General features: G+C 36.3%; 1 long non-coding RNA gene and 1 pseudogene across 3 annotated transcripts; both read left to right on the top strand.

Annotated features, from left to right (window-relative positions):
* Positions 1-720: 720 nt before the first annotated feature.
* LOC120085594 (uncharacterized) lies at positions 721-12,280 on the top strand. Of its 2 annotated transcripts, none has more exons than XR_016532515.1 (3): positions 721-1,275; positions 3,343-3,607; positions 11,515-12,280. It is a non-coding gene; the product is annotated as an uncharacterized LOC120085594 (long non-coding RNA). The 2 variants fall into 2 exon arrangements; XR_016532516.1 differs by lacking the exon at positions 11,515-12,280 and adding an exon at positions 4,520-5,343 and having other exon boundaries at positions 730-1,275.
* A 2,360-nt stretch (positions 12,281-14,640) lies between these two features.
* Positions 14,641-15,501, top strand: LOC150033896 (E3 ubiquitin-protein ligase CSU1 pseudogene; annotated as a pseudogene). Its single transcript, XR_016532514.1, has one exon. The product of XR_016532514.1 is annotated as an E3 ubiquitin-protein ligase CSU1 pseudogene (transcript).
* Positions 15,502-21,995: the final 6,494 nt, after the last annotated feature.

Here is a 21,995-nt window from a genome sequence, read left to right as displayed (position 1 = left end):
TAAATCATGTTTTTTCATGAAACTAATTAATTAAACTTAAGTTAGACCAATTCCAACTTAAAAAAAAAAAAACAATGAAGGGAACTTTTGTAGAAAGTGACTTACTGAAAAAGTTGTACCTAAGTAAGGATAGCTGTTTTTTTTCTTTTAAATAATATTTAATATTGATACAAGAAATTTACATTTCATTCTCGATAAGAATTCGAGTAAATGTCGTGTGTACTTTTATTTTATTTTATTTAAATCATGTTTTTTTTCCTTAAAACTAATTAATTAAATTTGAGTTAGACCAATTCCAAGTTAAAAAAAAAAAACCTCCAACTTTCACAAAATTCTATGAGAAATGAAAATTATGGAAATTTCTCTATTTTTAAATTCTCAATAGAAATTTCACCTAAGAGCTTTGTCAAAATGGTACTTTGTCAAAAAATTTAAAAACTTATTTAAGATTTTGATATAATATTCGATAAAGATAATCAAATTCGAAGAAAATTTTGAAAAATATAAAACTTGGTATAAGATTTAGGGATATTATATAATATTTAGAAAAACTATCAGAATTGGGCCTTAAACCTACGGAGGAAGGCTTAGGAGGGCCAAAACAAGTCAGAAAAACCTTATTTATTTATTTTTTTAACTAAATCTAAATCTCAATATTATTTGAACAAATTAAAAAAAAGGTGCTAGATTTGTAAAAATTCTATTTCTGACCAATTTCCCGAGTTATTTGTCACGGTTTCACACAGGAAAGAGGAAGAAAGAAATTAAAATATAAGCGCCCCTAAATCACTTGCTGCCGCCTCCCTTCAATATCTCTCTTCTCTCCGGCACAGACAAGTACGAGCGGCGGCAAGTCTCGGCGACAGCCCGCCCCCCTGCACGACGTTTTTGGCAGTCTTTCCCACCTTTGACGGAAATCATCGGTGTTTAACCACGGCGGGAATACCTCCTGCAACGGCGACCGAATCCCAGTCCCTCGCAGCTTCTTCTCCGGCTACGTCTCCCACGCTCCACCCGGCGTTTACACCAACAACAGAGAACACCCACGGCTCCAACGACGTACAGACCAGCAACCCACGACCAGATCTGCTGTGACAGCGACAGCCCCGATTCGTGGCGGCCAGGTATATCTTGGCTGATTAACTAGGGCCGGTAATGACCCACTCGGCCTTAGTTTAGCGTTTTCCACTCCCTAGAGACTTCAAATAAGAAGGATTAAGCGTATTCGAGCACCAATCAGCAAATATTCGAGTTGTTTTGGATACGATTCTGTGGGTAAGGACATTTTGAACTCTTTTGAACTCTTGTAAGTGCTGCGTTTTAGCTCCGAACCTTTAGAACTATTATCTTTGCAGTCTTGGGAACACTTTTGGACATTTGTTAGCATTGATTTATTTTTGTAGACTTAAGTTCTCTTGCTAATGATGAAAAATTCTTGTAAATGTTTGTTGGTATCGGTATCCATTTATTTTGCTAGATTTAAGTTCATGAGAATCTCTCTCATATGTTTGTTGGCATTGATTTATTTTGTTAAACTTAAGTTGTTCTAGATGTTAAATTGATGTTAGTATTGAGATTTTGATCTAGGAAGAGTGTATGAGAGGAATGTTTTGAGAAAAGAATTGGTTCAAGGAAGAAGTTTTGATGTGGGAATGTCTTTGATGTCTAAGAGGTTCATGTTTTGAAAATTGAAAACAAAGAATATTAGACCAGCCTTCCAATGTTTTAAATTTGCAACATAAAAACATTGATGTTGTTTTTATTAATCAGATCTTTAAGTTGTCTCTTTTACTGCCAATGCCATGTCCTTTTGTATCATTGCTTTGACTAGCATTATAAAATTATAATGAAACTTATGTTCGAGCATTGTAATTGCATTCTCATAATACCAGTAGTATCTGATTGCTATTTTTTTTTTAATTATTTTTTTCCTCTTTTCTTTCTTTGGTTGGAGAAGAATTCAAGCGATATAATTGCAACTCACGATGATATTTGTAGGACATTTAACCATGTGTTAAGGTTGGTAGCTAGTTAACTGTTTGTAATATTTAAATCAACTTTTTGAATGATCGAATCTCCTTATTTCTTTTTATTTTCCATGTTCAAATTAATGCTTTTGACTGTTTGGATGGACATAATACTGTGCTTGCGAGGTAATGAATAACTGGTGGCTTGGTGCATTTGTTTGAGTGCGTATGTTTTGAATTATATATCCATTACCATGTAGAAAACTTATTGACCACATTTTTCATTGGACATTGTTACCATCTAGATATCTGTACATTTGCTTGTATAACTAAGCACAATAGTGCTAAAAGTGCTTGTGTTTCCAATCCTTTGTAATTTTTTTCGTTATATATTCCCTTTTCTTTTCCTTGTTCTTATTTGTTCTTCATTGTGTAAAACTTTGGAGTTTTGTAGCTCTTTCATAAAACTTTTGGATTCTTTCTTTTCACGTGTCAATTCATTGAAATGATGGTTTTGACTTGTATTGCTTGAGACTTGAGTTTGATTGAAGTTGACTAGTTAGGAGGTTCAAATCTTGTGTCTTTATCTAAAAACAGTTTATAATATAACAATTGCGCATATGCTATCTTAGACTGATCGTGCCTTTATGGGCGACTTGCCTTTTTTGATGAGCTTGTCATAGGGTCAAATGAGGCAAAAAAGAGTCCAAGAAAAACTTTAGGAGATGGTTATTTATTTTGTGACTTGGTTGGGTGAAAAGGTTTAGTAGAGAGTTATCATGCAACGTGGTTGTGATCTTTCGTTAGAATGTGTGAAATTTGGCCGAAACTGACTTCACAACGACTTTGCTATGTGCTAATAGAATAACCGAAATTTAGATGAAATTTCCTTCAAGGATTTTGATATGTGCTTATAGAATGGGTGAAATTTGGTGGGCCTCCTTTACATTCAAAATTCTTTTGTAACTACAACATCTTGATGATTAACGATGACTGGAGAACTCTTTTCTTGTAGCTAGTTTTCTGGGAGGGAGCTTCCTCTATCCCATCCCCTAGACCTTTTGATATATACATATCCATTCTTCCTTATAAAAAATGGATTTTGCCATGTTGGGGGAAGAATTGAAAAAGTGAAGTAGAGTTATCTTTGTGGCTTTATTTGTAATCTATTAGATTCATATTATGCTCTTGAAATTAGTTGAAATGACTATAGCTAATACCAATGTCAACCTCCAATGCGGTGATGTTTGAATTGTTTCTTTACCACATAGCTAAAAAAACCTAGTCCAACTCGGAAAAGAGAATTTCAGTCCATTAATCTGTAGGCTCATTGTTTCCCAATTCTCTTATTTTATTGACCCTGTGTTAATTTCAGATTGACCGAGTTGGAGATTGAGAAATATGCCTCAGAGACACTCAAAGAACAATAACGATTTAGCCTTCTTCACCTATGATGAGAAGCGGAAGCTCGGGTATGGAACACAAAAAGAGAGACTTGGAAAGGACTTGATCAAGCCCTTCGATGTCTGTTGCCTATGCTTGAAACCCTTCATTGACCCCATGTGTTGTCAAAAGGGTCACACGTTTTGCAAAGAATGCATTCTTGAGTGCCTTTTGGCTCAAAAGAAAGATAATCAAAGGTATGTTCCCCTTACAAAACTTGTATGTTTCCATTTGGTTGTGCCTTTATCTGTGCAGTTCGAATTTCTTTATGTAGTTGATAGTAATCAAACTATAATCTTTTATTGCCTTCCTTGAATCCATGAGTTGTCTGTTTCAGTTTTTTGTATCGGTTGTTCCTTTATGATTGCTTTAGGCTTTAAAAGTTGAAAATTTGATCTTAGTTTGTAGTCAAAATGGGATCATGATAAGTAACTTCTAAGGAAATGTGATGTTACTAACCACCCTCTTATTTGGTCTAGTGGCTAATTAAAGTCAACGTAAAATAAAATAGGATTTAAAGTTAGTGGGTTCAAGTCATGATGGCTAACTACAAGTTACCTTAACAATCAAATGTAATTTTGTTACGGTTGTCTCGAGAAAGAGATGTTACTATGTTGCACCCATTATGTCTTATGATGATGTGTGAGAAGTTGATATAACCAATGGGAATTTTCATTTTCCAACCACTTTATTTCTCTTATACTTCTTACCTTTCTAGTTATAAACTAAAAAATAGCTCATGCTGTATTGGGTCCTATGGTATTTTCCCTTTCTCTACCCTGATTGAGTTATCTTCTCTTTCGCCCAAGACTAATAGATTTAATCATAAAAAATTTGGAAGGTGAAGTGAAATTAGATCTATTTTTGGGGGTATTTAGATTAATATTATCAATTAGAATAAATTATGGTTTTCTTGATTGTACTAATTGTTGAAAATAAACGGCTGTTATGTATTAGCCCTAAGGACATTTTAGTATTTTTACTTTGCCCTATTATGTATTAGGGTTTCCTATAAGTCTATTTATACCTATGCCCTCACTTGTATTTTGATAAGAAAAAGAATAATAAAAAGAACTCTTCTATCATGGTTTTTTTTCTCTTTGTTCTAGGGTTTTCCATGTAAATATTGTGTCTTCTTCTTCCTTCAATATGGTATCAGAGCATGGTGACGAAACTCTAGCCGTCTCGATGAAAATCAACTGTTGGTCTCTCAATCTTCACCACCAATAGCAGTCGACGACACCACCTCTGTCGAAACAAGTGGCGTCGCTGCCGCCGACGCAACTCACGCCACCGCTGTGCAAGCGGCAGTGGATCGGTACTTCCAGATGACCCTTCCGCTCCTCCTCAAGCCGACGACCATGCTGCTGCAGCCTCACCTTCCTATTGCTGAGGCGTGGCCGATGACGGGTCGACCGCCATTGCTGTGAATGCTCTGATGTTCCCGAGCCAATCGAGCCACCCGAGCAACATGTCGATCTTTCTATTGCTGGCCACTCGAGTGCTGGTGCTCCTTGCGTAAGCCACTCGAGCGTTAGTCACATGGGATGCATGGGCATTGACAACCAGATGCATGTTTTTTGAAATCGGGGAGTCTTCATCTCTTCACCGTGGATAGCAACCTGTTCTATCGGCCACAACCAACCATTTGCAATCTCTTCCGGGGAGTCATGGTGCTATGGGTTTAATGAGTCTATCTCCAATAGAGGTCCAACAATAGTTAGCTAATCTTCAATAACAGATTGTAGCTCTTGGGGCAGTTCTTAGGACAACCACAAAGATCCAATCACACACCTGTTAACTTAGATCTCTTTTCCAGTCTACCGATGTATTCAGAAAATTTAGTAACTACTTTTCCTGCTTTACCTACAATAAATATTTTGTTTGGATCAATGGGAAATTCTATAGGGGAAAAATTGAATGGTCCGAATTATTTCTCTTGGTCTCAGTCTATCAAGATGGCCCTTGAAGGGCACAAGTTTGGGTATTTAATGACCTAGACCTAGTGATCCTCAAGAGTGCATTTGAAAAGGAGAAGACTCTTTACTTTATTTGTTGTTAGTTAATAGTATGGAACCACAGATAGGAAAACTCTTACTTTATGCTGTGACTGCTTGAGATATTTGGGATGCAGTAAAAAAGTTGTTTTCTAAGAGGCAGAACACATAACAATTGTACATTTTGCATAAAAAGGTCCATGAATGCAAACAAGGAATGATGGATGTCATTTCCTATTTTAACAATTTTTCTCTAATCTGGCAGTAGATGGATTTGTGTTGTGAAATTGTCTGGGACTGTCTGTGTGGTGGAGTTCAGTATTCAAAAATTGAGGAAACTGATCGTGTTTATGACTTTTTGCTAGTTTGAATTCCAAATTTGATATTGTGCGCAGTCGAATACTGGGACAGAGACCAATACCTTCCCTCATGGAAGTTTGCTCTGAAGTTCGTTTAGAGGAGGATAGATCGAGTGCCATGAACAATCCTATTGTTCCACAGATTCCGTTGCATTTAGTGCAAAATCATTTGGGCTTGATGTTAACAAGCAGAATAGTAGACCTCCTCCAGTATGTGAACATTGCAAGAAGCCTTGGCATACTAAAGATTAGTGCTGAAAGTTACATGGTCGTCCTCTAAATGGTAGACGTCGTCATTCAAACGATAAGTCAAATCCTGGTCGAGCACTTGTGAATGATTTTACAAATGGTGTTCTCAGTCTCAATCTTGGGTGAATAACTATAATGACTTTGGTATTATTGGGGTCAATGCTATTTCCCAGTCAGGTACGTTTCAGTCCTTCAACCTTCTTAGTATTAATGGTAAAAAAACCGTGTATTCTTGATTCAGGAGCTACAGATCATTTGACTGACTCATTTGATCAGTTCCTCTCATATTATCTGAGTGCTGATGATGAGAGAATTCGGATTGTAGATGGGTCCTTTGCTCCAGTTGCGGGAAAGGGTCATCTCTCTCCTTTTTAGGGTTTGACCTTATAGGATATGTTACATGACCCAAAAATATTATACAACTTACTGTCTATCAGTAAAATTACTAGAGATTTGGATTGTCAAGTTGTATTCTCACCTGATACTGTTTTCTTTCAAGACCTGAGCTCGAGGACGACAATTGACACTGCTCGACACGACATGAGGCTTTATTTCCTTAATGCTGATGCTTCCTCTAGGAACTGTTATAGGACTAGTTTATTATCTTCTTGTTTTTCAACTTCTAAAAAAGATTATAGATGGCATTTTCGTCTTGCTCACCCAAGTTTTCAATATATAAAGTATTTATTTCCTCATCTATTCCATAATGTTGATGTTTCTTACCTGTATTGTGATGTGTGTATTCGTGCTAAATAGCATCGGGTCTTTTTCCAATCCAAACTTTACAAACCATCTCAGCGTTTTACTCTTATCCATAGTGATGTTTGGGATACCTCAAACATCACTATTTCTTTTGGGAAACGTTGGTTCATGACCTTTATCGATGATCACACTTGTCTTACTTGGGTGTTCCTTCTCACTGATAAATCAGAAGTATCATCGGTATTCCAATAGTTTTATATGACTGTGGAGACTCACTTTGACACTAAAATTGCCATCCTTCGCAGTGACAACGATCGCAAGTTCTTTAACAACACCATCCATGATTTTTTGACTTTTGAAGGAATTGTCCATCAAAGCTTACTCCTCAACAGAATGGGATGGCTGAACGGAAAAATCGTCACCTTATTGAGGTTGCACGGTACCTCATGTTATCTACTTCCCTTCTTTCTTACTTGTGAGGGAATGCTGTTCTGACTGCAGCACATCTGATCAATCAGATGCCTTCCCGTGTTCTCCAATTTCAAACTCCTCTTGAGTGCTTCAAAGAGTCATACCCAATCACACATCTTATTCTTGATGTCCCTCTTCGAGTGTTTGGGTGTATTGCCTTTTGTCCATAATCATGGTCCTAACCGCACTAAATTTATCCCTCGTTCTCAAAAATGTATCTTTGTCGGTTATCTTTTTCACCAGCGAGGATATAAGTGTTACCATCCATCTTCATGGAAGTATTTTGTCTCTATGGATGTCACATTTCTGGAGGATAAACCTTTCTTTCCCATTAACCATCTTCAGGGGGAGAGTACTAGTGAAGAGACGGTTCACATCTTCAATTTCTACGGACTTGCTTCCTGAACCTATCTTGGATACGAACGATACTGTCCTACCCATTAAACAAGTTCCATGGATAACGTACTACAGGAAGAATCTTATAAAGGAAATAGTGCCACTTGTTGCTTCTTTGGCTTCTTTGGCTACAGTTCATGAATCAGAACCAACACCAGCCCAAGGTACTCCTATTTCTGATAATATTGATGTTTGCGTTGAGGGTGATATATGTGATGTGGGTGTGAATGACAACTTCTGGTAATATTGATGCTTGTATCGAGGGTGATATGTGTGATGTGGTTGTGAGTGACAAAATTGATGTGTAACTCAAAAAAATGACAAAGTTGCAGGTAGGGATGAGTGTTTGGAAGAAGCACCAGAGGATGAGACTCTGTCGCAGGGAACTGAGTTTGATCATTATCTTCTTACTGATAAGGGGCCTGACAAAATAGAGAGTTATGATGCCTCTCTTGATCTACCCATTGCATTGAGAAAGGGTACTAGGTCTTGTACTAAATAACCCATGCATAGCTTTCTATCTTACTATAATTTATCTTCTGAGTTTAGGACTCTCACTACGAGTCTGGATACGTTAATGATACCAAACAATATACATGCAGCAAGGAAAGTTCTTGAATTGAAGGCTGCAATCATGGAAGAGATGAGAGCTCTTGAAAAGAACAATACATGGGATCGTGTTGCTCTTCCTAAAGGGCATAAGGCAGTTGGGTGCAAATGGGTGTTCACCGTAAAGTATAAGTCTGATGGAACTCTTAACAGGTACAAGGCCAGATTGGTTGCTAAAAGGTTCAGACTTTTGGAATAGACTACTCAGAGACCTTTTCTCCTATAGCGAAGCTAAACACAGTTTGGGTTCTCCTTTCAGTGGCAGTTAACAAAGACTGGCCTCAACTTGATGTGAAAAAATGCGTTTCTAAATAATGAATTAGAGGAAGAGGTTTATGTGAGCCTTCCTCCTGGTTTTGAAGCTCAGTTTGACCATCAGGTGTATAAACTCAAGAAGTCTCTGTATGGTTTGAAACAGTCTCCAAGAGCTTGGTTTGATAGGTTTACTACCTTTGTTAAGTCCCAAGGTTATATTTAGGGGCACTCTGATCACACCTTGTTCACAAAAAGGTTAATATCAGAGAAGATTGCTATTCTTATTGTGTACGTAGACGATATTGTTCTGTCAGGGGATAATGTTGCTGAGATTATCAAGCTTAAAAGGAAAATGGCTGAGGAGTTTGAAATTAAAGACCTTGGAAGATTAAGGTACTTTCTAGGAAGGGAAGTAGCAAGATCAAGAGAGAGGATTTATGTTTCTGAACGGAAATATACACTTGATTTATTGAAAGAGACAGGTATGACCGGATGTAACCTGTTGATACCCCTATAGAATTCAATGCTAAGCTGGGAGATTTTGTTAACAAGGTTCATGTCAATAACGTGAGATACTAGTGTCTAGTGGGAAAATTGATTTACTTATCCCATACTAGACCAGATATATCCTACCCCGTCAGTGTAGTTAGTTAGTTTATGTAGGCACCTTAAGGAGAACATATGAAGGCTGTAAATCGAATCCTGAGATATTTGAAAACTACTCCAGGTAAGGGTTTGATGTTTTGGAAAACGACAGACGATGTATTGAGGCGTACACCGACTCTGATTGGGCAGGATCTGTTATAGATAGAAGATCGACGTTTGGGTATTGTACTTTTGTGTGGGGTAATCTTGTTACTTGAAGAAGTAAGAAGCAAGGTGTGGTTGCTAGAAGCAGTGCTGAAGCAAAACACAAAGCTATGAGTTTGAGAATACGTGAAGAAATCTGGTTGAAGAAAGTCTTGTCTGATCTCCATCAAGGAAGTGATCTTCCTATTAAGCTCTATTGTGATAACAAAGTAGCGATAAACATGACCAATAATTTGGTTCACCATGATAAGACAAAACATGTGGAAATCGATAGACATTTCATCAACGAAAGACTGGATAGTGGCAATATCTGTATCCCTTACATTCCTTCTAGTCAACGGGTTACTGATATTCTCACCAAAAGGTTACTCAGGAAAAGCTTTGATTCTTGTGTTAGCAAGTTGAGTCTTATTGATATCTACGCCCCAACTTGAGGGAAGTGTTGAAAATAAAGGGTTGTTATGCAATAGCCCTAAGGGCATTTTAATATTTTTACTTTGCCATATTCTTTATTAGAGTTTCCTACCATTCTATTTATACCTATGCCCTTTCTTGTATTTTGATAAGAAAAAGCATAATAACTCTTCTATCGTAGTTTTTTCTCCCCGTTCTAGGATTTTCCACGTAAATATTATGTTGTCTTTTCCTTTTTTCAATACTAATAAAATGACTCTAAGCTCAAAAGTAAAAAACCCTTTGGCAAAAAGTTAAAAGACTAATAAAATGAGTCTAAGCTCCGCTTAAAAAAACTCAATTCGGAATCTATCTATTTTAGTGTAATGAAGATTGAAAATCATTTTGTGAAATGTGTAGGTTGCATTTCCCTTAATGGATTCTACTTTTTGTGAGGTTTTAGCGAAAGCTAATGAAGAACGAAACATGAATCTAGTAAAAAATTGTACTAATATTGATTAACTAATATGTTGTGAATTTAGTTTAGCTATTAGGCCTCATTTGGTAATCATTTCGTTTTTTGTTTTTGTTTTTTGAAAATTAAGCCGATTTCCTCTCCATTTCTTACAATGATATGGCATATCTTTCTTAAGTACAATGGTTGAATTCTTAGTTAAATTCCAAAAACAAAAATAAGTACTTAAATGTTACTTTTTGTAGTTTTCAAAATTTGGCTTGATTTTTTAATCCATTTGTACAAAGTAGATAACAAATGAAAGTAGTTAACAAATGAAGGAATTAGTAGGTGGAAGTAATATCTATAGGTTTAATTTTCAAAAATAAAGAATTAAAAACTAAATGGTTATCAGACTTGACCATGTCGTGCATGACCAGGCTCCATAAGATCCAGTAGAATAGGTGATATATATGGCATAATACAGATTATGTTTTATCTATTTTACTTAATAGTATGAAAATGCATTCATTTCCTCTGCATTAACTCGATTTATGATACTATTAGAGTGAAATCAAGGGATCTAAAGAAGAACATAGGCTAGACTATATTAGTAACAAGTAAATCCTTTGGATGTAAAAAGTATCAATATTTTTGGGGGCTAAAGCCCCATCGCAAGGTCAGCCGTTGAATAAGTGATAATCCAAGGGCTCTTACTCAGTGAATTTTTTAACTTTTTTTGGAAGGTTTTTTATTGAATCATCCTGGTTCTAGTCTGAATCTAAAGTTTTAATTGATTCATAGGGTAACAAGAGAATTCCTATCAATAATAAAGAAAACAAGAGTAAAGTCGCATTACATACAAATCAAAGGAAAAAATAGGTAAATAGAAGATTCAAGAGGCCCCTAATGATCAATATAAATACGAATGAGCCGACTTGATATTTGGGCATTATAACTACAAAGAAGACTTTTCGGATTTTGATTCTTTGGGGCCTTAGTTGTCGATTTTGAGGCTTTTAATTGATATAAATATTAGCCTTAATAATGTAACAGTGTGATTGGAATATTTTGTAAGAACCTATGAAGCACAGACACCTCACTTTTGACAAAGTGTGTGGCTGACATGGATACATCCTTACATGCTCCCGACACATGTTTGACATGTGAAAATTTGTGCCTATTTTATTTATTATTATTATTTTAAAATTTCGGACATGCGAGGTGATAACTTGTAGAAATACAAGTTATTTATGCTGTTTTATTTAGATTATGCGGCAAAAAGAAGGAAAAGTTGTGTCGATAGTATAAGAATTGCCTTAGAAATACGAAAATTGTAAAGTGTCGTGAATACACTCACTAACCCCATTGCGATGGCGAAATGATATGTCAAAGTCTTTGTTTTGCAGGAAATAGGTCATCGCATGCGTTAGTTGCTCGAGGACAAAATGTACAACGCATCTACTCAGCATGCGGCAGTCGATCAAGAATGAAAAATATCAACGCAATTGCAGCGCATGCGACGATCGATCATGGATTCAAGCGATCAATGCATTTCCACCGCATGCGGTAATCAACAAGAGATCAAAACAACTACACCACATGCGGCGATCGATCGAAGATGTGAAGAGCAACGCATTCGCGGGCGATTCTGACAAGTGTACAACTTTTCTGTTGTACGATTCTGCCAAATTGATTGTGGAGTAGAGAGGACTTTTCTATTACACCATGACAGGAATTATCAGAATTACAAAGTGAGACCACTAATACAGAGAGCCAAGGTCTTGTCTATAAATAACTTCATCGAATTCATTGTAAGGGAGGTTGGTCTGAAGAGACATTATAGAGAAAATCCGGGAGAACGACGAGACAAGGTTGAAAGGTGAGTCTCTGAGCAAGAAATTCTTCTCATTCCCGAAGCAGAAGCTTTGTGCAAGAGGTCACTTCGATCTGGAAAGCAAGCTTGAGAGGGAAGCTTTCCACTCCATTTAATTCACATGTCGGCAAGCACAACATCTTCGAGCGGGATCTGTGTCAAGACGTTGACACTCTTTCCGTATTTGTTTCTATTCTTTCATTCATCTACTGTGTTCATCTTCTTTAATCTTTCATTCACAATCATGTATCAAACGCTGATCCTTAGATTTAAAAATATCATTATTGTAATCATTATCATCTCTCTGTTCCTTTCCACACACTTATCATCCATTTTCTACATCATGTGTTCTTAATTCCCTAGGTAAAGGGGAAAGATTAAGCGAGTGAGTTAATACTTGTTAAGGTAATCGACTAAGTTTAACTAAAGCATACTCGACGACATCTTCACCTGTGAGAGCAGAAGTGAAGATGTTATTCCGCCTATCGAAAGAAGGTTGGAAGAATGCGTTAACTAAAGCGAGAAGTATTTCCAGAGATGGAAACAACCTTGCGTTCATTACATTCATCTCTGTTTCACCATAGACATATGGGAACGTGGCCGATCACTGAAAGGTGTACACCAAGGGAAAGTGGAACCTTAGTTGCGTCCTTAACAAGATTGACCCTCAACTCATTCTTTTTCTGATTCATTCACAAGACTTGCCACCTCATTCATTAGATTCTTTTGTACAACTTCACAGCCAGACCTCACCTTATATCATTATTAGTTTAGACATTTATTTTATCAACGCAATTTTACTTTCATCGCAATTTACATTTTCTGCACAAACCAACAATTCTTTAGTCTTTATGATAACCGGTCGCATTTACCACATTAGTATCGCATCTAAACAACAACAATCCCCGTGTTGGACCTTAGGTCAATTTGAGAAACTTGCGTTGGAATTATACTTGGTTCCAGCGCAAGAAAACTTGTGACACACACTACATCATCGCATACTACGAAACATATTATCATCATCACATACACTTAGAGCGTAGTATAGCGCAACAATATCTTTATTGCAAAGCACTTGAGCGTACAGAGCATCATCAATTTCATTCATAAGCAACACATTAGATAAAGATTAAAAATTTAATATTACAAAGTTTTGGCGCCGTTGCCGGGGACAAGAACTTGAATCATCAATTCATCAGTGATGCATAAGCAATATATAGCATAACATTATATTTTTATATTCAACAAGTTTTTGAATATGCGGTGTTCATTTTCTCCAAAAACTTGTTGAATATAAAAATATAATGTTATGCTATGTATCGCTTATGCACTATTGATGCATGAATGATTCAAGTTCTTGTTTCTGACAACGGCGCCAAAAACTTGTAATATTAAATTTTTAATCTTTATCTAATGCGTTGCTTATGAATGAAATTGATGATGTTCTATGCGCTCAAGTGCTTTGCGATAAAGATATTATTGCGATACTACGTTTTAGGTGTATACGTTGATGGTGATATGCTTCGTAGTATGCGATGATGTAGTGCATGTCACAAGTTTTCTTGCGCTGGAACCAAGTATAATTCCAACGCAAGTTTCTTAGAATGACCTGAGGTCGAACACGGGGATTGTTGTTGTTTAGATGTGATACTAATGTGGTAAATACGTTCATCTCTATTTCACCATAGACATATATTTTGATAAAGATTAAAAATTTAATATTACAAGTTTTTGGCGCCGTTGTCGGGGATAAGAACTTGAATCATCCATGCATCAATAGTGCATAGGCGATACATAGCATAACATTATATTTTTATATTCAATAAGTTTTGGAGAAAAAGAACACATATTCAAAAAGTTGTTGAATATAAAAATATAATGTTATGCTATATATCGCTTATGCACTACTGATGAATGGATGATTCAATTTCTTGTCCCCGGCAACGACACCAAAAACTTGTAATATTAAATTTTTAATCTTTATCTAATGCGTTGCTTATGAATGAAATTGATGATGCTCTATGCGCTCAAGTGCTTTGCGATACTACGTTCTAGGTGTATCTGATGATGATAATATGTTCGTAGTATGCGATGATGTAGTGCGTGTCACAAGTTTTCTTGTGCTGGAACCAAGTATAATTTCAACGCAAGTTTCTCAGATTGACCTGAGGTCGAACACGGGGATTGTTGTTGTTTAGATACGATACTAATGTGGTAAATGCGACCAGTTATCATAAAGAATAAAGAATTGTTGGTTTGTGTAGAAAATGTAAATTGCGATGAAAGTAAAATTGCGTTATAAAATAAATGTCTAAACTAATAATGATACAGGGTGAGGTCTGGCTGTGAAGTTGTACAAAAGAATCTAATGAATGCGGTGGCAAGTCTTGTGAATGAATCAGAAAAAGAATGGGTTAAGGGAAAAGACATCGCAAGTTCGTCAATTTTGTTAAGGACGCAACTATGGTTCCGCTTTCCCTTGGCGTACACCTTTCACGAGGACACGACATTGGACACACACAGAAAAAGACGAAAAGAAAAGAAAAAAAACCAAAACTTGCCAATCAACTAGTGGCGTTGGAGAGGGGTGGTCGGCAAAGGAGGAAGGTCGTGCAACTTCGATGTCGGGGGAAGGGAGAGCAAAATCGAGGAGGAGGGTGGCTGTATGTGGGAAGAAGAGAATAGTGCAAGAAGCAAGAGAAGGAAGAAGCAGAAGAGAAACTGATGCAGCAGAAAGCTAGAGAGCTTGATGCATTTGATCAGCAAAACCATGGCGCTGTACCACAATACAGCCATCGAAACCACACTAGGGATAAGAATGGTTTCCATGGGGCAAATAGTGTAAAGGTTACTTCTTATGAAGAAGAAGCACTTCGGACCATGAAGGCATTTTGGCTGCCTTCAGCTACGCCAGAAGCTCCTGTTAAAGCAGGAGCCCCTCCAAGCAGTACATTCTGTCCAGAAGGCAACGAAAAACTTAAGCTAAAGTCCCTTTTCTCAATATATTTCACAGAGGACAAAAGTACGCAGAAGAAATCAAAATCTTACGATGTTACGTACGTATGCCCTAGTTGTAAAGTTACTCTAACAAACACAATGTCTCTTGTGGCCTTAAGCACGTGTAGTCATGTCTTCTGTAAGAAATGTGCTGATAAGTTTATGGCTGTGGACAAAGTTTGTCTTGTCTGCAACAAAGGATGTAAAGTAAGGGATTTGGTGAACTTGGAGAAAGGAGGCACAGGGTTTGCTGGCCATGGGAATTCACTTGAAGCAAAAGACTTCAAGCATTTGGGAAGCGGTTCTGGTTTGGGGCTAGTAAGACCTGCCATGAAGACTTAAATCATCTTTGATTACGAAACTAGAACCACTTGCCCTAGCTACTTCATAATTGTGAGTTCCTTCCATAATCCTTTCTTCCTTTTTTATTTTCTTAACACGTGGTCTTGTAAAATGGAAATGTCAATATTGAATCTCTTTGCGATCTTTATAATAAAATTTAGAAGTTGGAGTTGCTTTTAAATTGAGATTTATCAACAAGAATCTTAAAAATGAGAATAACCAAAGCTTGGAGGCTCTCTTATATGCACGTAGCTCCCTCTTTGTAATCTACGGATCGCAATTCCGGGTGTCAAAATGGCAAAATCTTTCTTACCTGTAGCTTTGGCATAAAGAGATATTTTGCTGTGAATCACAAATATTAATGGCATCTAGGGGATGGATATGGGTTCATGTAGAGCAAGTGGTAGGATTGATAAATATTGATAGATTTATACTTTCAAGGACTTAGAATGAAAGTTTTGGAAAGGTCAAACTTTGGTGGGACTGAGGGATTTTGTATCATTGGCTTATTATTTTGACTTCAGCTCTTTTGAATTGGGGATTGAGCCCCTTCCGTTTCGAGAATATGTGGTTGGACTGATAGAACCAAATCGTTTAGAAGATATTTATTGATAGTTTGCGAAGTACACAATCGTCTGTATGTTCCGCTAAACGATATTACATATAATTCGCTACACGATGAAAGAACGAACAAACTACTACATGATCACGTCTATTCTCTACACGATCACACTCCTTTGCTACACGATCGTTGTTACTCTACTACACGATTGTCTATTAGATGAAGTAGACGATGAGTGATGCTTCTGCCAGCCTTTCCATGATCAATTCTAACTCAAACTCCCCCTCACACGCGAGAGCTCATCTTCCCTCACCCAAAATGTCCATATGTTCAATGCCCCCTCCTTTCTCGCTTCCCTCCACTTTTAAATGAGAACTTCTCCCAACCGAATTGAAAGTCATTTAGTTGTGGTCCTCAACACCCCTAATTGTCTTAACTTCTTTTCTCATATTACCCCTTTTCTTCCTTCTTTGATACAGTACAATTGGAGACCTAACATTACCTCCCTCCTTCACTTTTACTTTGTCCTCAAGGTAAAATTTTGGAAACTGTTTCTAAAAGTCATCCAACACCTCCCAAGTAGCCTCGTGTTCTGGCAGCCCTTTCCATTTCACCAAAACTTCACGCCCCCAATGAGGCGACTGAGGCCGAGAACCCAATACAACCTATGGTTCAGTCAGCCATGTATGGTTTTCATTGACTAAGGGATCTACAGACGACCTCCCTTCTGGTTATCCTATCACCTTTTTAAGTTGTGAAACATGGAAGACTGGATAGATTGATACCGTTGATGGAGACTCCAATTTATAAACTACTGATCCCATCTTGTCAATAACCTGATATGGACCATAATACTTGGAAGACAATTTGACATACCTCTTTTGTCTTACTGAGATTTGGCGATAAGGATGCAACTTCAGCCATACCCACTCCCCGACTTGAAACTCTACATCCCTTCTCTTATTGTCCACAAATTTCTTCATTTTCTCTTGGACCATCCTCAAATGCTCCTTAAGGATGCGCAAGGCAACATCCATGTCTGACATCTGTTGGTCTAATGTTGCATTCGAAGTGTAATCATCCCCATAATAAATCAACATCGGAGGAGGACGTCCATAAACAATTTGCAAAGGAGAAAAACCAATGGTAGCATTATACGTAGTATTATACCAGTATTCCACCTAATGCAACCAATTAATCCACTCTTTTGAACGTTCCCCACAGAAACATCTCAAATACATCTCTACGCTACGATTCACCACCTCTGTCTGACCATCTGATTGAGGATGATATGCTGTACTACGATAAAGCTTAGTACTCGACAGTCTGAATAGCTCTTGCCAAAAATTGCTCACAAACACCTTGTCCCGGTTTGAGACAATAGACTTCAGAACCCCGTGCAACTTCACTACTTCTCTACAAAATATATCAGCCACAACTTCAACATTCAGAGGATGTTTTAAAGCCAAAAAATGAGCATACTTGCTTAATCTATCCACTACTACCAGGATCACATCATGTCCTTTGGCTTTGGGTAAGCCTTCAATAAAATCCATCGATATGTCAGTCCATATAACATCAGGAATAGGAAGCAACATTAACAGCCCTACAGGGGATAATGCCAAGGATTTGTTCATCTGACAGACCAAGCCCTCTTCCATATACTTCTTAATAGCCATATTCATTCCTTCCCAATACAATTCTCCTAATACTCTTTTATATGTTTTCAGAAATCTCGAATGGCCACAAAAAACAGAGTCATGATATGTATGCATGATAATAGTAGGTATCAGAGTTGAAGTACTTGAAATCACTAACCTCCCTTTGAACTTCAGCACGCCCTGATGTAGAAAGAAATCTTGTACTCCATCCTCCTTTTGTAGTACACGACTATTGATTCGTTGCAATCTAACATCATGCTCTACCTCTTTCTAAATTATTGCCATATCAATCATAGTAGGGGTCGTCAACTGAGCTAACTGAGTTTCAATTTCCACCCTGGACAGCGCATACGCGACTCCATTCTTCAATCTTGGACGATAGACCACTTCAAAATCATAACCAAGCAGTTTAACAACCCATTTCTGATGTTGCGGTTGTATCGTCTTCTGCTCAAGCAAAAACTTCAAGGCTTTCTGATAAGTTTTAATCACGAATCATCTTACCAACAAGTAAGGCCTCTACCTTTGCATGATCATGACAACAGTTAACAACTCCCTCTCATATACTGGTTTCGTGCGGTCCCTAAGTGAACTACCCCATGGCACATGTGTGTGTCATGGTGTGGGCGAGCGTTACAAGACAAGTGTCTTGGGTGTCTTCCATTGAGAATCGGATCTCATGGATAGTGTCGGACAACACGTGTGCTGGTCTTGTGCCTCTTCCCATGGGCCAGAGGTTCGATGTAGCACCCGGTATGTCGTTTTGATTCGACAAGGGTTCGGAACGGCCTAAGTCTCGATTATGTCCAGATGGATGGATGTTTGGGAACTCCCGAGTTGGATTGTTGCCCATGGGTCGATTGATGATGATTTTCGATAAGCGTATCCGAATAGGAGAGAGAAAGCTGATATCTCGACACTCGAGATGGCATCCTAAAGCATTAGTGGGATTCGATAGTTCTCGGTTGGTTCGATACTTGCTTGAGTTGTCCCTGTAAGCAGTGTAATGGCCCGGTAGAGCCCGGTAAGCGACCATTAGGTCGGTAGAAGCCCAATAAGCGTTGAAGTAGGTCAGTAGAGCCTAGTAAGCATTATTATGTCCCAAAAAGCCACGATAAGTGTCTGAATCACCCAGTAAGCGACGAAGAGAGATGCGACGTTGCACTGTGATGACCTTAGCCTCATATATGGGCAAGGTCGAGCCTCAAGACTCGATACCCAACTTCATGGTCACTCGATATGGCTGCAATCGACATGTGTATACTCGATCATATTAATGTCATACTCAATGCTCGATCATTTTATACTCGATTATTTTGAATTATCCATGTCACTTGATACATGGTGAATTTCAAATCGATTTCTTGAAATGTGAAGTAATTTTATACTTGATAACTTTGACTATATAGGTGGTTGATTTACATGTACTACAGTGTAATGTAGAGACGTTTTGATAAATACTTGATACACGGTCACCTGATACTCGATACTCGTTAAGATATACTCGTTATACGATATTCGAAAATACTCGATCAACATTGACTTTAGAGAATTAGATTAGGGTTTCTCAACTATTCTCTTACAAGTGAAATGAAAGCTAGTTTAAATACAAGAGAACCTAAGATCCAATAAGCTTTTAAATATACAATAAACTAAACTAAATAATATTTAAAATATAACATAAGCTAAATCTATTACATTTAATATTAAATTCTATAACATATACTCTAACATACTACAACAAATTAGCTTGGATCAATTATTTTATTTGATTTAGGGTTCAGACAAATCTTTAATCACATATTATTAATTATCGATCCAATTTTTATATGAAAAATTATTGAAGAACTACAAATAACATTTTTTTTCAAATTAAAATTTCTAAGACTAAAAGTATGAGAAGTTTCAAAGGTCACATGCCCATATTATCAATTATGGGGCTCAAGTTCAAATAAGCAAGAACTTTTTTTTTCTTTTTTTGTAAAATTGTTATTGGTGGCTAAAAATAGATAGCCAAATTGAAATATTCAAAAAGTTTTATATATCTTGAATTATAGCCGCTAAAATAGTAGGTGATGAAAGTGATTTTTTTTTCAAGTTATGGGCAGATCAAATTTCTATGTAAATTTTCACATTATTTTGACATTGTTTATGTGAATTTTGACATTATTTGTAAATCTGACATTATTTTTATTAGGGTTTTCTATGTGAATTCTAACACTATTTGTAAATCTATACCATCTATAGTCACCAATTTTTTTTAGTATTGTTGAGTATCGTGTAACATGCACCGAGTATATAGTAATCAACCATGTAAATAGTCAATGTTTAAAGAGTATTTTCGAGTATCGTGTAACGAGTATATAACGAGTATCGAGTATCGAGTGACTGTATATCGAGTATTTATCAGAACGTCTCTACATTACACCAAGTATATAGTACATGTAAATCAACCATCTATATAGTCAATGTTTATCGAGTATTGTCGAGTATCATGTAACATGCATCGAGTATATAGTACATGTAAATCAACCATTTATGTAGTCGATGTTACCGAGTATAAAATTACTTCACATTTCAAGAAGTCGATTTGAAATTCACCATGTATATCGATTTGAAATTCATCATGTATCGAGTGACATGGATAATTCAAAATAATCGAGCATCGAGTATGATGTTGATATGATCGAGTATACACGTGTCGATTGTAGCCGTATCGAATGACCATGAAGCTGGGTATCGAGTGACCGTGCATCGTTGAACGTCTAACGAGCCATTGAGGAACGTGTGACGAGCCATCGAGGATCCAGTAAATTTGTATTGGCAAGCGCGAGGAGTACATATCAGGGGTGAATCGGTAAAATCACATGCTTATGACGTACAAAAAACCCATGAAAGAAAACAGAGTAGAATAATTGAGTGCTAATTGGAGTAAGGAAAACGAAGGAGAGTAAGGAAAATGAGGGAGAGTAAGGAATCAGACTAAAATAATCGACCGCTTAAGTGAGATTTGGGTTCCAACTATTTTAGTTGGAGCCCCAAACGTTGGGTGGGCTATTATGGCCCACCCACCCAACTATAAATAGGTGGCCCAAATGCCCCTTAGTGTTTAGAGGGTTGGAGAGGGGTCCTAATGATTTTTAGTGTCGGTAAATATGATGTTTCTTGTTGGTGTTCAATTTTAAGTATCTTTTGTAATTATTTCGAGGGTAACTAGATATATTGCTAAAAAATAAAAACATTCATTGAAAAATATACAAATCACCTTTCGTGGGATGCGGGGGTATGTGCTATTTTGTAGGATCTTTGGGAAGAGAGAAACAATAGAGTGTTTGGTCCTTAGTGAGGTTTTTCTTTGGGCTTCGGTCTCGATTTTATTTATTTATTTATTTATTTTTGTAATTATTCACTAGGTATATTTTACTTAATCGAAAACCCTTTCTCTAAGGGGTCTTGTGGGTTTGGTTTTTTTTTTTGTATGTCATTGTATTCTTTCATTTTTTCCCTCAATGAAAGCGGTTGTGTCTATTAAAAAAAAATATAGATCACTATTCTTTTTTTAAAAAAAACTAGTCAGCCGGAAAATCAATTAACTTTTTAATCAATTAAACTTTTTATTGTGTAAATGACAAAGATACCCTCGTATGAGAAATCTATTTGAAAAGAGATTTCAAAATAAACATAAACTAACCATAAAAAATCAAATATTAGCTGCAACAAAATAGTAATTTAAAATCGTTCTGTAAATCTTATCGAAACAAGCTAAAACATTAAAAAGGCAAAATGCTGATATAATTATGTTCATGAGAGCAAAATCTAAGAAAACACCATGTATTTGAAAACTAGTTTTTTAAAAAAACAAATGGTCACAGACTGAACTAATCAAATTGAACTTTGTTAAAAAAAAAAAAAATCAAATATTGGTTACAATAATAATTTAAAAGCCATTTCTAAATTTTATCCAAACAAACTAAATCTTATAAAAATAAATAACTTAATTTCAATTTTTGGATATAAAAGGTAAAAATAACGTTTTATCAAATAAACCGACAAAGATATTCCGAATGAGAAAATGAGAGAAAATACAATATATTTGGAAATAGGTTCCAAAACATAATAACGGAACAGACCAACACAATTATTTTAAAATACGTAAATTAGTACAAAAATATAATAATTTAAAACCATTTAGTGAATGTTATCAAAATATGCTAAATCTTATAAAAATAAAATAAGTTTGTTCACTTTTTCTTTTTTTAAAACTAAATTGTAAGATCAATGATGTATAGGGACTAAGAATTAAGTCAAATTTAAGATAATCAATTTTTTATTTAATTAATTAATAATTAGTAGATTAAAAAATACTCTTAAAGAGCATGATTTTATCTGAACTATAATTTTTGAATTATTAAATTTTCGAACTCTAAATATTTTATATTTTCATTTAAAATA

Source organism: Benincasa hispida, chromosome 9, assembly GCF_027475165.1.
Source record: "Benincasa hispida cultivar pf3 chromosome 9, pf3_genome.v1.1, whole genome shotgun sequence".
Taxonomy (NCBI): Eukaryota; Viridiplantae; Streptophyta; class Magnoliopsida; order Cucurbitales; family Cucurbitaceae; genus Benincasa; species Benincasa hispida.
The sequence above is the reverse complement of the archived record's forward strand: the minus strand, read 5'-3'. Positions and strand labels throughout refer to the sequence as shown.